The sequence below is a fragment of the Lipotes vexillifer genome, unplaced genomic scaffold (genome assembly GCF_000442215.2).
Source record: "Lipotes vexillifer unplaced genomic scaffold, Lipotes_vexillifer_v1.1 scaffold1077, whole genome shotgun sequence".
Classification (NCBI taxonomy): Eukaryota; Metazoa; Chordata; class Mammalia; order Artiodactyla; family Lipotidae; genus Lipotes; species Lipotes vexillifer.
The window spans coordinates 1,532,605-1,547,779 of NW_006784237.1; the positions used below are offsets into that span (position 1 = coordinate 1,532,605).

General features: G+C 38.3%; 1 pseudogene; it reads right to left on the minus strand.

Moving 5' to 3' along the window:
• LOC103085799 (type 2 phosphatidylinositol 4,5-bisphosphate 4-phosphatase-like) overlaps nucleotides 1–6,996 on the minus strand; it is a 20,351-nt pseudogene extending 13,355 nt beyond the window's left edge.
• Between the last annotated feature and the right edge of the window lie 8,179 nt (nucleotides 6,997–15,175).

Here is a 15,175-nt window from a genome sequence, read left to right on the forward strand (position 1 = left end):
CATGGACAGGTAGACGTAGGAGGCGTAGAGCTCCAGGTTGATCTGGCGGTTGATAGCGGCCTCCGAGTCCTGGTGGTAGTTCTGGCGCACCTGCGAGGGAGACGCGGTCGTCATGGCGGGCGGCTGAGGTGAAACGGTGGCGGTGGCTGCGCGGCGCTGTAACGGCGGCGGGGACCTTGGGGCGGTCGGAGTGCGCCGTGAGGTGGTGGCGAGGGCTGGCTCTGAGCGGCCGGCCGGAGCGGGGGACGAGCGCCGGGTTCCGTCCAAGCACTGTTGAAGCAAGAAACCGCGGCGACTCTCCGCGAGGACTGTCCCCTGATAAGGTTTTAAATGATTGATAGGGTGTTTGCAGATATGACCTGTCTCAAGTGTGTTTGCATTTTAAAGCTATACAAATCCACAGGAATGAAACTATTGATATAATAACAGGCAGAAGGGTTGATTTATTTGCTGTAGGTCCTTGACTGACTTCTTAACATCTTTCAGTTAAACCATTACATTTAAAGATAACCATGGTATATCTTTGATTTAGGTAAGCTCTCTGGATGTGTTCTACAGTTCTCTATTTTATTTTTTTAATAAATGTATTTATTTAATTTTCGGCTGTGTTGGGTCTTCATTGCTGCTCACAGTCTTTCTCTAGTTGTGGCTAGCAGGGGCTACTCTTACTTGCAGTGCGTAGGCTTCTCAGTGCAGTGGCTTTTCTTGTTGTACAGCACGGACTCTAAGCGTGTGGGCTTCAGTAGCTGTGGCATGCGGGCTCAGTAGATGTGGCTCGCAGGCTTTAGAGTGCAGGCTCAGTAGTTGTGGTGCGCGAGCTTAGTTGCTCCGTGGCATGTGGGATCTTCCTGGACCAGGGATCAAACCCGTGTCCCCTGCATTGGCAGGTGAATTCTTAACCACTGTGCCACCAGGGAAGTCCTAGTTCTCTATTTTAAAAGCTCTAGAATATTTTTTTCTACTGTGATATTAAACATTTCTCTCTGAAGTTGGCATTATTCTTTGCAATTGAGCTATAATTTTCTTACAATTGAGACACACTGAATTTTTAATGTAAGTGTAAAGGAGGAACAGAAAGGGGCCTGATCCAATAGATGATACTTCTGTGCTGAGCTTTGATAAGAGCTCGCCTAAGAGGCATCTAGTAAGCAGACTGGATGGTCATTCCAATGCGAATGAAAAGGAAACTGAATTTTAAAATATCAGAAAAATGCACATAACTAGGAGAAACAACACAGCAGCTTGAGAACTGGATTATTCTCTTAGTGTGTACTTTTCTCCTACAGCCTAGAATTTTCTTAGGCACCAAGAAAGAAACCTCATGAACTTCCTTGCATTTCTAAAATTCTATGATCCTATGATCTCACTTTCCATTTGGGTACAGTTTACATACTTTGTCAGTGAATTTGAGTGATATCCTATGTTTGAGAGAAAAACAGTTGTCTTTCTTTTAATTTAATAAGTATTTACTGAGAAACTTTTGTGTTTCAGACTTGGTGCTCTGTGCTGAAGTTACAGAAGAGTGAATGGTCAGGCTCTCAGATGGATTACTCTCTAGTGAGTATCTAGATTGTTATTAAACATTCAAACTACAAAAAACCCCGAAACATTGCAGGCCATAGATAAAGAGGTAAGCATTTCATTTTCACTTTATTTATTTTTTCAGTGACTTTATTTTTGTTATTTAAAAACAATTTTATTTTATATTGGAGTAGAGTGGAGTAACAATGTCGTGTTAGTTTCAGGTGTACAACTCATTTCCACTTTAAATATTCTTTGTCATCTTTTTCTCATCACTGTCACCACATTTCATTATATGGAGTGAAGGTGTTTCTCATCTTAAGGAATTGGGTTTGTGGTTCAGCCCTTTTAAGAGAAAAGACTTTTTAAAAATTTGTAAGAAATGACAGTTGCTGCCATGGTATTTCTAAAAAATTTATTATTTCTAAGTCTTATGCAAGGATGAGATACAATGAGTGTTTTCAGCATAGTTAAGCAAGCAGTGTGCAATAAAATAATTAAGATATGAAGAATATAACTCAGGCTAATTCATATTTATTCCATATGGAATTCTTTTCCAATGAACAGAATTTTTTATTCTAACATGGTTTACTTTAGCATGGAATTCTATATTCTACATTTAACATGGGATTCTTATTTTCCACTCTAGCCAAAGTAGTTTATTTACTGAGGTAACAACAAAACATCATTTCATTATGAAATAAAGACTGCTATAGATTCTGGAAATAAATTAATCAGCAATAAAGAGTGAAGGCTCAACAATAGGAATATCCACATGTCTTACAGGGGACAGTGGAGAGGTCAGATGGCTGAGAAAAGTTAATATTACATGATACTTTTAGAGAGCGTTCTGGTTCTGCAAAACTCCTGCCATTAACTACCCATGCATCTCTTTTAAGAAGTTTTCCATTTTACTTAAAGATGACATCCACCTTGTTGCTATTCCCACCCTGTTGTAACTGCCTTGAACCACAAAGGTCCCTTAACAGTGAAAGTTATGCCACCTGCTAAGCAGATGGATTGCAGGAATAGTCCAGTTTGTTGAGCCATTGATCAGGGGGTGTTGTTAAGTCTAATTGGTGATATGGTAACATTTATGACTTGGAAGCCTAGAAGTCAATTTTTTTTGTCTCATTTTGTTTTAAGAAAATAAGAAACCTATTAGGCATCTGAATTTGAGTAAAAAAAACCTTGTTTTCACCTTTTCCTATATTTGTACATTATTGAATTGTGTAAAGCCTATCTAGGGCAAGGCTCTGAGGACAGAATGACTAAGTCAAATCCTGGCCTTGATACTCACTAGCTCTGTATCCTTGAGAACTTCACCACCGCAGCTGCATCATCCATAAAATGGGAATAATCACTGTACCTAACTCTTTTGGTTATGCTTATATTAAGTAAGAAGAAAACCTTACAATTATATCATCTTTTTAAACACTATCATACATTTTTACCTATTAACATGCTCAAAATTTTCCACTTCCTAATGCCCAATCTTCATATTTGATGAAAGGAGGGCAGACCCGAGTTCTTACACCTCTTTTGTTTTTACTTCCTTAATTTTTCATATTCAAGAATATTGACTTGGATTTGGAGCACAGTCATTGTGTACTATTTGTTGGTTTAAATTACACAGCAGCTTTTGCTTTATCATGAAGTTCTCCAGAAAATTCTATTGTTCATACCCATAAATTTTAGTAAATGGGTAAGCAAGAAAACAACAATATTTACAGATAAGAACTTTTGGAACAGTCCTTTGACATTTGGAACAAAATTACCTTATTCTTTTTGGTTGTTTAAACTATATAAACTACACAAGCAGCATGTACATTTCACAGATGATTTCCTGGACACTGTATTGTTCATACATTCAAATTTTAGTCATTATATTAACTGAAACAATCATGTTTTGAGGTAAGCATATCAGAGTCGCCCTGAATCATTTTTTCTAGCTGTGATGATAATGGATTTTAATGAAAAAGCAGGGTTTGTTTTGCTAAGTAACTGTTGGAAGTTTTTAATGCCTTGATGTTGGATTAGAGCACTTACATGCCAAGAATCAAACTGAGACATGAAGGAATAAACATCATTCCTTGCCTCAGGAATGAAAAACAAAAGAACAAAACATCCCAAAGGTAGCACAGGGGCCAGTATTCCAGGAGAAAGCAGAAAGGTTTCTTTGGAACCCATACATATCAGGTAACCTAACCCAGGTAACAACCAGAGGAGGGAACAGACTTCAGTATGAAAATGGTAGTTATTCTTGTAATGAGAAAACACATAGTTTACTTTTTCTTGTTATACTAATGAGAAAGTTAAGTAGGGACTATCAAGATACTTTCAGTTTCATGCTTTTTAGATGTTCATAAAGTAAATATTAATGATATATATTAGAAACCATTGGCAAAGATTTTCTAAGAAAAATGAGGCTGTTGGAGTCTTAAATTCTTTTTACTATCTCAGTTTACTTGCTGCAATCAAGCAATTTAGTGCTGCCCATTGAGGGGGTGAGGTATATGAATATTGTTGTAGGGTAATCCTATGTTGATACTTGTAATATCAAAGAATGCTACTAGAGAAAATAATTTAGAATCATTCTAAGTTTTGCAGTCTTCCAGAGTTGGATTTTACAGATTGGATCTCAAAATACCACATTGGGATGGGGTACAGAGGTGAAGCAGCAGATCAAACTTTTTAGTTTTGTGAACTTTTCTTTCATAATATCATTGGTGATATCTTAAAGACATCTGAGATTGCTCTGGAAGTGGTGCAGAACCTGGGAATATTAGAATATTATGTTATGATTTGCTTCTTTTCCTGTTAAAGGACTCTTCTAACTTAGCCATTGTATTTGTCAGTGTTCTCTAGAGAAATAGAACTAACAACACTTGTGACGCCAGATGGGTGTTTTTTTTCCCCCACACCAAGCAAATCTGGGACACCAGCTGGGTGTCCTGCAGTTTAACTCAATTCTGACACTGTCTACTTGGAGATAGCATCAGATCCCTCAAGTTAAGTGCTCAGTCCCAGGAGACTATACTACAGATGCCAATCACAAGTAATTGGTCCCCAGGTTACCCACAAATTCTGTCTAACTTGACTACAAATTGGAGGTTCCTATAACCTCCTCCCTCTTGAATTTGATTATTTGCTGGAATTGCTCACAGAACTCGGGGAAACACATTTACCACTTTTTGTTAAAGATATTATAAAGTATACAGATGAATAGCCAGATGAAGAGATACATAGGGCGAAGTATGTGGGGAGGGACTTGGGAAGTCCATGTCCTCTCTGGGCATGCTTTTTTGAACCTGGAAGCTCTCTGATCCCTGTCCTTTTGGGGTTTTATGGAGGCTTCATTACATAGGCATGATTGATTAAATCATTGGTCTTTGGGCTTCCCTGGTGGCGCAGTGGTTGAGAGTCCGCCTGCCGATGCAGGACGCGGGTTTGTGCCCCAGTCCGGGAAGATTCCACGTGCCGCGGAGCGGCTGGGCCCGTGAGCCACGGCCGCTGAGCCTGTGCGTCCGGAGCCTGTGCTCCGCAACGGGGGAGGCCACAGCAGTGAGAGGCCCGCGTACCGCAAAAAAAAAAAAAGAAAAGAAAAAAAAAATCATTGGTCTTTGATGATTGAACTCAATCTTCATCCTCACTCCACTCCCTGGAGGTCGAAGGTGAGGAGTGAGACTGAAAGTTTCAATCCTCTAATCACAAGGTTGGCTTTACTGGCAAATAACTCCCTCCTTAGGTTACCTTGGAAAGCTTTCCAAAAGTCACCTCATTAACGTAACAAAAGACACCTTGGTTGCTCTCCACAGTTAGGAAATTCCAATGGTTTTAGGACGTCTGTGCCAGGAAGGGGAAGAAGACCAAGTATATATTTCTCATTATAAATCACAATATCACACTTAATAAATCTGGGGACTATACATAATACTCGAAGTAATAACTCCCGTCCTTGTAAATATTTCTGTGTCACATTTGAAGTTTCGAACATTGGACTGATTGGCTTTAGAACAAGTTGATTTGGAGCCAAAAAGTGATGACCAGAATATTAATAACGTGAGAGATGCATTTCCTTTGTGAACGTCCAAGTTGGAGTCTGAATATTTATGGTGTGTTTCAAGCTATCCCTTGCTCTCACCCCATTCTTTCTTCCTACACAAGGGACTAGCTTACATGCTGAGAAAATTGCCCTGAAGATGTTACAGTTTCAGGTGCTTTTCAGTGTTTTGTTTTGTTTTCTGACAAAGTGCAGCGGTCACATTTTCGGAAAGCAAGAAGAGGTGTGGGCGGAGAAGAGCAAACGGGGGAAGGTATGAGGTTAAATGGACAGCACAGTGGATGATTGAAGGTCATGGGAGCGATAAGGTAGACTACGCCTGGAGACCCTTGTGATGTAATCAAGAAAGCTGAGACCTTCATGCCACGTCTAACTGTACTTTTCCCACTTGTTTTAAAGCATGTAAAAACCAAGGAACGACCCAATCCTGGTCCAAGCGAGTTTATAATTCATGGAATTTTTACTAATTATCTATGGACAGAGTATGACCTACCATATCATCTTGCTTTGAAATGCTTCTGTTGACTTTCCTGAGGGATCTCAAACTTACTGCTCTGTTGATTTTCCTAGTCATTTACACATCGTATTAATTTCCTATTGCTGCTGTGACAATCGCCAAAAAGTTGAGGGCTTAAAACAACATAAATCTATGTTTTCACAGTTCTGGGAGTCAGAAGTATAGAATCAAGATGTCACTGGGGGTGTGTTCCACTGGGAAGCTTCAGGGGAGAATCCATTTCCTTACCTTTTTCAGTTTCTAGAGGCCGCCTGCTCTCCTTGCCGCATGACCCCTTCTTCACATCACTCCAACCTCTTGCTTCCATGGTCACCTCTTCTGCTACTCACTCTGATCCCCCTGCCTCCCTCTTGTAAGGACCCTTGTGATTACATTGGACCCAGTTAGATAATCTAGGATAATATTCCCATCCCCCAATCCTTAATCACATCGGAAACATCCCTTTGAACATGTAAGGTAACATATTCACAGGTTCTAGGAAATTTAGGACATGGACATCATCAGGGGCTCATTATTCAGCCTATTACAAGGATTAGGAGGGAACAAATTATTATCCAATTTGGCAGATACAGAAACTGAACTAACGGGGGGTCACAGCGGCTTTTATGAAGTTCTACTCATAGTTAGAGGAAGAGCTAGGGCCAGGATCCAGAGCTCTGGATTCTTAGATCGTCAGACTTCTCTCTGACCCAACTGCTGATCCTTGGACTAGGACTGTGCCAAGCAGGCACTTCCACTCTGATTACATTTCTACCAGGATGAACCAGGCATTTGGTAACAATTCTTCATAGTTTCCACTCAGAGTCATGAGATTTGAACTGGACACCTCCACTACCGAAACAATTGCAACATTATCATGCCTTGGATTGGAATTGGGAGGATCACTAAATGGCATGACAATTTCTCACTGCTGGCCTACTCCCTTAAGAAGAATTTGAGCAATGAAGTAACTTTTGTTTTTGCATGGTGACATGTAGACAATCCCCTAAATTACTCATGGACAACAAGTTGGGCTGACAGTTACTAAGAACAATGAAAAGAAAATATAAGGGTCCACATTATCTAAATATTCATTATCTGTGTCCTATGATTTAGAAAAGTTATAATTAATGAGGTAGAGGGCATCATAATAAGAACATATTTACAAACGAATCAACCCTTTATAAAATTAAGTCCCCGACTGATAACTAAGTAACACTCTGCTCTACTTCTCATCTTACTGATTTTTGGATATAGCAGTGCACATAGAATGAACATCAGTTAAGACGAAAATGCTAATTTTCCAATACTGTATTGGAGACTTGATCAAACCACAGGCAAATCACTGACAAATTAGAATTAGCATGTTTAGACTGCTTAATACTAATTAAGAAAAAATAACAAGGGTAATGATAAGATTGATGCTTCTAAAGAGCATGATTTGATTTTCAAATGATTAACAGAAGCCCTTAGGGAAACTGATGAAGATCTAAAATATCTGTTGTAAAGACGAAATATAACCTGAAGAAAGTTGTCATTCAGAGCTTTCATATAACATGTGATGGATTTAAAAATTTTTTTCCTCCATTGTAAGAATTAAGTCGAATTTCAATTACATTTTGAAGTTAATGAATAAAAAATCAAACAGCATCTTAATTTAGTTTCATTTTTAAGATAACGTCACTTGATTTTTTAAAAAATTTATTAATTTATCCCTATCTTAAATAATTTATATAGTTTTTCCCACTGCAAATGACCCTCAGGTAATAAGGACTTTCTGTATTTCAGAGTCTGTAGTCCATCCTTAGTGGGCAAGTAAACATTTGAAGATTTCTAATTCTAACCATCAGTATATGGTTGTGAAACACAACTTAAGGCTACCAGTTTCTGGGCAGAGTTTAGGAAGTTTTGAAGTGGTAAATAGGACCAATGACAAACAGTTAACTGAGCTTCCTGGGAAGACACTTTTCTATAAGACTTTCTTAGGTTTTACTGGAAAAAGAATCCTTCCTTCAGGGAATAGAGAAATAGACCACTTCGAGGGCTTACAGGAGCCCTAGAACCCTTAAATAACTTTGGAGTGAGGTGGAGGGTGTGGCCACTTGCGACCAGCAGCCTCTGTAATAATCAGCGTGATTCCAGAAAGGTGAGCCAGCCAAGTCTTTCAGTCATCGTGAGGCCTCCTAGTGGCTCAGAGAATCGAAGAAGCACTGATCAATTCAATTCGATGAAATTACATGAAATCTATCAGGGACCCTGAAAAGACTGTTAACAAGAATGCCTTTGTTGTATAAGACAAAGCTACTAAACTGTTAATATTCCTATGTTAATTGCTTAGTAATCTGTATGCAGTTAACCCAGTATATTTTTGACGTACTCACAGCTATGTTCTTTCATTGTTCACTGAGTTCCCCGGATAAGAATAACTTGAGATTTTATAAAACAGTAATAGTTGAATTTGGGTGAGAACAGTTGATTATTTGAAGGTGCTATAGTAACGTTCTATCAGGGAAAGTCCTTTAAAAAATAGTATACTAACAAGGGTGGTTTGAAGAAGTGGTGTCTGAACAGGAACTCGCTCCATCTTGAGTGTTTTCATAAAACTGTATACACCATTCTGTTTACTCTTTCTCACACACACACACACACACACACACACACACACACACACAGAGTTTGTTTAGCTTTCTGCTTCCCCTGCTAAATTTTAACTTTCTAAAGACAGGAGCGGTGGCCTCCTAATTACTTAATTCCAATTCTCTCAATTTAAAAGAGTGGATTAAATAAATCTATGAACTTGAATAATTTAGTGTCACAGTTCCACATGTGGCTTTATTTTTCTTTCTCAATATCTGGACTCACTCACTTTCTCTTGAACTATAAAGTAACAAATTGTAATAACTGGGAAGGTAGATCTAATTCCAGTAATTGAATAATGTCTACCTCCCAGAGAGAAGGAAATAAACTAAGATGATGTTTTATCATCATTTCTAGATTTATGATTTATTCTAATTAATTATATATAGATTATGTGAAAGGAAGACCAAAGAATATTTAAAGGCCTAGGATCCATGCTGCAATAAAATCCTGAATGATAAAGGAGCTACAATGTACTACAATTTCCTGAGCGTCTACCATGTATGAGGGGTTTTGCTAGATGTTTTACATGTACTGTTTATACCAAGACGCTTCCTTGCAGCTCCTTTTTACAGAAGAGGAAATTAAGCTGAGTAATTTCCCCTGCATCACACAGAAAAAAGCTCAGAAATGGCAGAAAACCAGAATTAAAGCAGTCAGATTCTGAAGTACTTTGGTATGTCCTGGATCTTTTATAGTCTGGCAAAAAGTACGCTCAGTTTGGGATAAGGGAGACTGAGTCAAAAGAGATCATTCATTGGCTGGTAGTAGCTAATTCTGGGTTCTCTACATAGAGTCCTCTTTCAATTAACACTCCACCTTTGTGAATTCTGAGTAGCTTCTGTAGACGATGTGGACCACAAAGTCTTACTGAGTCAGCTGTGTAGTAATGTAGTAGGTTTGCACTCTCATTAAGTACAGAAGTCTCTAGGAGCAGATGACCAACCCATCCCCTGCCCCTCAATTAGGTCTTTTACATGTGGTGCTCTGGCAGCCTGTCTGCCTCTCTGTTCAAATACAGAGGGGGTTACCCATGTACTACACTATGTTTAGCCTGGGTCTGGCAGAATACAAAAAGCCAAATAATCCTGGCAAATACAGAGACCATTAAGTTTGCATTAGATCCAACCATTGTTTGAGTCTCTATAAATAAACTTTTTCTTTATTGGATATAATTGAAGCTTATAGTGTTCCTTACCTATAACTCATGTCATTGGAGCTGGCCAGTCTGTGGATCCTTTGCAGATAGAGTGTCTGATTCTGAGTGGTGCAGGCTTGATACGGATGGCTGCTGTGTCCCTGGTTTTGTTAAGGAACGATTGGGGAAGGCAAAGGGATTGTTGAAGCATTGCTGCCTCATAAACATAATGTCTATGCCTCCATAACTCCTCTTCCAAAAATATGAGCTTATCAATGGAGATGATTTATCAATGTTTATATCAACACCATCAGGTGGGTGGAAGCTATCAGCCTTAAAATGAATATCTGTGTGTCAGCGGCATCCTTAGTGTTGTATTTAAAATGACTTTCTCCATTGGTGTCACCCTTCCAAACACTGTTTCTGTTTGCCTCTTTATAGGTCCCTTGATAACTCTGGATGCAGAATGGGGCAGGCTACAGGCAAGGCACACATAGATTCATAAGCACACTCAACTGGCAAGGTAGAGGCTCGGATTTTCATTAGAGAGTTGACAATAGTTACCTGTGTAATTCTGAATGAGGTACTCAATTTCTCTGAGCCTCAGTGTTCTCATCTAAAAATGGGAGACTCACCTAATTGACAGATGAGACATCTTTCAGCTCTGAAATTCAGCGGTTCTACTAAAAATTGGCAAGGAAACAGCAATGATTTCCCATCAAAACCTAGAGGCTTACAAGGTTTGGAGGCCTTCATTTGGTGATAAAAGCAGAGTTGGGGGAGCAAACTTTCAAAACAAGGTCCTTTTTGCAACTGGGCTCTAAGAAATGGGATGAACAGGGCATTCCTTCATGCCTTGTCTTGCAATCTCTGTCATCCTGTGCTCTTCCTTCCCTTGCCTTATAATTTGGCTCAAATATTATTTTCCAAAAATAATTCTCCTTATTCTTCCCACAGTTTATGTTCCAGCAACTGCCTCCATGGATTTCCCTATTGAGGTACCTGGATGTGATTGACATTTCTTTTCTTTCTCAGAAAGTTTTCAGAGATGTCTTTCCAGCTACGTCTCCCCAACTCTGTGTACACCAAATCATATCCACACTTCAAGGTTCAGTTCAAATATCACTACATCCTCAAAGTTCTTCATAACACTCCATTTGAAAATACTATCTTCATTCACTATTCCATACTTACTTCTACTCATTATACTCATATCTCTATATCTCTCTTTTTCATAGATGTAAGTATATATATACATATATATACATATATACATACATATATATAAATATATGTGTGTATTGAGTATGACTCCTTCCTTAATTTCATATTGCCTTACAAATAGTAACCGCTCAATAAATATTTGGTGGGTAGATAATAGTCACAGACTATTCATCGTGAACTCGTATACCATATTGTGATTCTAAATGAGAAGGAATGAAACTAGGAAACAGAAATTGGAAGGGGTGTATTGGAATCCTTGGAAGGGGGATTTGCAAATGCATATTTGCTTTGGTTTCTTTTGTTGACATAGTATTGACATAGACTAATTTTGAAATGTCAACTAGCCTGAGAGTACTTGATAGTTTTATTTTTCTTAAAATAGCTCATAGCTTTAAAAATTGAGGATTGCAACACTTATTTATTTTATTTTATTTTTTTAATTCCCACAATGTATTTATTTATTTATTTATTTATGGCTGTGTTGGGTCTTCATTTCTGTGCATGGGCTTTTCTCTAGTTGTGGCAAGTGGGGGTCACTCTTCATCGCGGTGCGCAGGCCTCTCACTATCGCGGCCTCTGTTGTTGCGGAGCACAGGCTCCAGACGCGCAGGCTCAGTAATTGTGGCTCACGGGCCCAGTTGCTCCATGGCATGTGGGATCTTCCCAGACCAGGGCTCGAACCTGTGTCGTCTGCATTGGCAGGCAGATTCTCAACCACTGCGCCACCAGGGAAGCCCAACACTTATTTATTGTTTATGGATTTCGCTGATAATTCTGAATTCAAATTTTCATTGGTGTCAGGTTACACTTTGGTTTAATAACATCAACCAGACATATGCTGACCAAAAATGCTACTTTCAGTAAGAAGCCTCTCCTGACACCAAGCTAGATATGTTCTCACTCTTAGTTGAAACGCTTTGTATTTTTCAAATTATATTAGCACATTTGGCTGCAGATTGCAAAAAGATATGTTCTAGTCCTGTCTTCTTATTATATTTCATCCTTATTCATCATTTTTCACCCACAAAACTAAAATTATTCTTTTCAGAGTAAGAAATAATAATAAGTAGTAGTAGTAATTAATGCATTACATTGTATGTCTTATAAGGAAGCTTGTTTTTCTGGTTTCATAAGGCTTTAAGATCTTGAATAGTTGCTAGAACTTAAGAACTTCCCTTTGTTGCTCAGCTGATCATTTCATCACTGTTTCTTTCTTAGTTGAATCGTTTTCCTTCATCTTCAAATAGCTGCTCTGTTTCATACCACATGGCATATATATCAAGTTGCCCACTTTTGATTGTGTCTGACATTGCACACTGATTTGATTTTCAAGTCCATATAGCCAATGTATAAATTCTCCCATCCAAGCTCATCCATTACATGTGTTGCTTTGAAAATAAATAATGAATTTGCAATACTTCTGGTGAGAGTTTCAAGAAACAAATGTAGACGATATGCAGATTTTAAAATAGTTAACCTGGGTTTTCAAAATTTATGATCATATTCATTTCTTTATAATGCTTTTTAAAACAGTTTATTTAATTTATTTATTTTTGTCTGTGTTGGGTCCATGTTGCTGTGTGTGGCCTTTCTCTAGTTGCGGTGAGCGGGGGCTACTCTTCGTTGCTGGGCGCAGGCATCTCATTGTGGTGGCTTCTCTTGTTGCGGATCATGGGCTCTAGGCACAAGGGCTTCAGTAGTTGTGGCACACGGGCTTAGTTGCTCCACGGCATGTGGGATCTTCCCAGACCAGGGCTCAAACCCGTGTCCCCTGCATTGGCAGGCAGATTCTGAACCATTGAGCCACCAGGGAAGACCAATGCCAGTTTTTTGGTCATTATTTTGCCTAATACTGAAATACCAATATGAGTATATTTTGTTTTTAAAAAAGTAGAATTCACAAAATTAAAAACATAACAGTGAATAAAATATTTGATATTTAAAATACATTTGGAAATAGAAAACCTCAAGCAAAGTACAAATCTACCAATGTATGTTAAACATCTTATTCTAATAAATTATTAGAAAAAGTGTTTAAAATAACTATCAGGTAAAAACACAATCATGAGAAACCCAAATTAAGATGACTTGATTTTCCTAAAAAATTTAACAGGAAGACTTGATGCCCCAGTGTGGTCATTACTGAATCACAAGTGTTTTTGTTTTTGTTTTTTTCCTGGTAGGACATTTTATTTTTATTTAATTCTTAAAATTTATGAATTTTATTTTATTGTTTTATACAGCAGGTTCTTATTAGTCAACAATTTTATACACATCAGTGTATACATGTCAATCACAATCGCCCAATTCATCACACCACCCCCATCCCCCTGCCGCTTTCCCCACTTGGTGTCCATACGTTTGTTCTCTGCATCTGTGTCTCAATTTCTGCCCTGCAAACCAGTTCATCTGTACCAGTTTTCTAGGCTCACATATATGTGTTAATATACGATATTTGTTTTTCTCTTTCTGACTTACTTCACTCTGTATGACAGTCTCTAGGTCCATTCACATCTCTACAAATGACCCAATTTCGTTCCTTTTTATGGCTGAGTAATATGCCATTGTATATATGTACCATATCTTCTTTATCCAGTTGTCTGTCGATGGGCATTTAGGTTGCTTCCATGACCTGGCTATTGTAAATAGTGCTGCAGTGAACACTGGGGCGCATGTGCCTTTTTGAATTATGGTTTTCTCTGCGTATATGCCCAGTAGTAGGATTGCTGGGTCGTATGGTAGTTCTATTTTTAGTTTTTTAAGGAACCTCCACACTGTTCTCCATAGTGGCTGTATCAACTTACACTCCCACCAACAGTGCAAGAAGGTTCCCTTTTCTCCACACCCTCTCCAGCACTTGTTGTTTTTAGATTTCCTGATGATGCCCATTCTACCTGGTATGAGGTGATACCTCATTGTAGTTTTGACTTGCATTTCTCTAATCATTAGTGATGTTGAGCAGCTTTTCATGTGCTTCTTGGCCATCTGTATGTCTTCTTTGGAGAAATGTCTATTTAGGTCCTCTGCCCATTTTTGGATTGGGTTGTCTGTTTTTTTAATATTGAGCTGCATGAACTGTTAATATATTTTGAAGATCAATCCTTCGTCCATTGATTCGTTTGCAAATATTTTCTCCCATTCTGAGGGTTCTCTTTTGTTTTTTATTTATGGTTTCCTTTGCTGTGCAAAAGCTTCTAAGTTTCATTAGGTCCCATTGTTTATTTTTATTTCCATTACTCTAGGAGGTGGATCAAAAGAGATCTTGCTGTGATTTATGTCAGAGTGTTCTTCCTATGTTTTCCTCTAAGAGTTTTATAGTGTCTGGTCTCAAATTTAGGTCTCTAATCCATTTTGAGTTTATTTTTGTGTATGGGGTTAGGGGGGGGTCTAATTTCATTCTTTTACATGGAGCTGTCCAGTTTTCCCAGCACCACTTATTGAAGAGGCTTTCTTTTCTCCACTGTATATTCTTGCCTCCTTTATCAAAGATAAGGTGACCATATGTGTGTGTGTTTATCTCTGGGCTTTCTATCCTTTTCCATTGATCTATATTTCTGTTTTTGTGCCAGTACCATACTATCTTGATTACTGTAGCTTTGTTGTATAGTCTGAAGTCAGGGAGTCTGAGTCCTCCAGCTCCACTTTTTTCCCTCAAGACTGCTTTGACTATTCAGGGTCTTCTGTGTCTCCATACAAATTTTAAGATTTTTTGTTCTAGTTCTGTAAAAAATGCCATAGGTAATTTGATAGGGATTGTATTGAATCTGTAGATTGTTTGGGTAGTATAGTCATTTTCACAATATTGATTCTTCCAACCTAAGAACATTGTATATCTCTCCGTCTGTTGGTATCATCTTTAATTAGTTTCATCAGTGTCATAGTTTTCTGCTTACAGGTCTTTTGTCTCCCTAGGTAGGTTTATTCCTAGGTATTCTTTTTTTTGCAATGGTAAATGGAAGTGTTTCCTTAATTTCTCTTTCAGATTTTTTATCATTAGTATATAGGAATGCAAGAGAATTCTGTGCATTAATTTTTTATCCTGCAACTTTACCCAATTCATTGATTAACTCTAGTAGTTTTCTGGTAGCATCTTTAG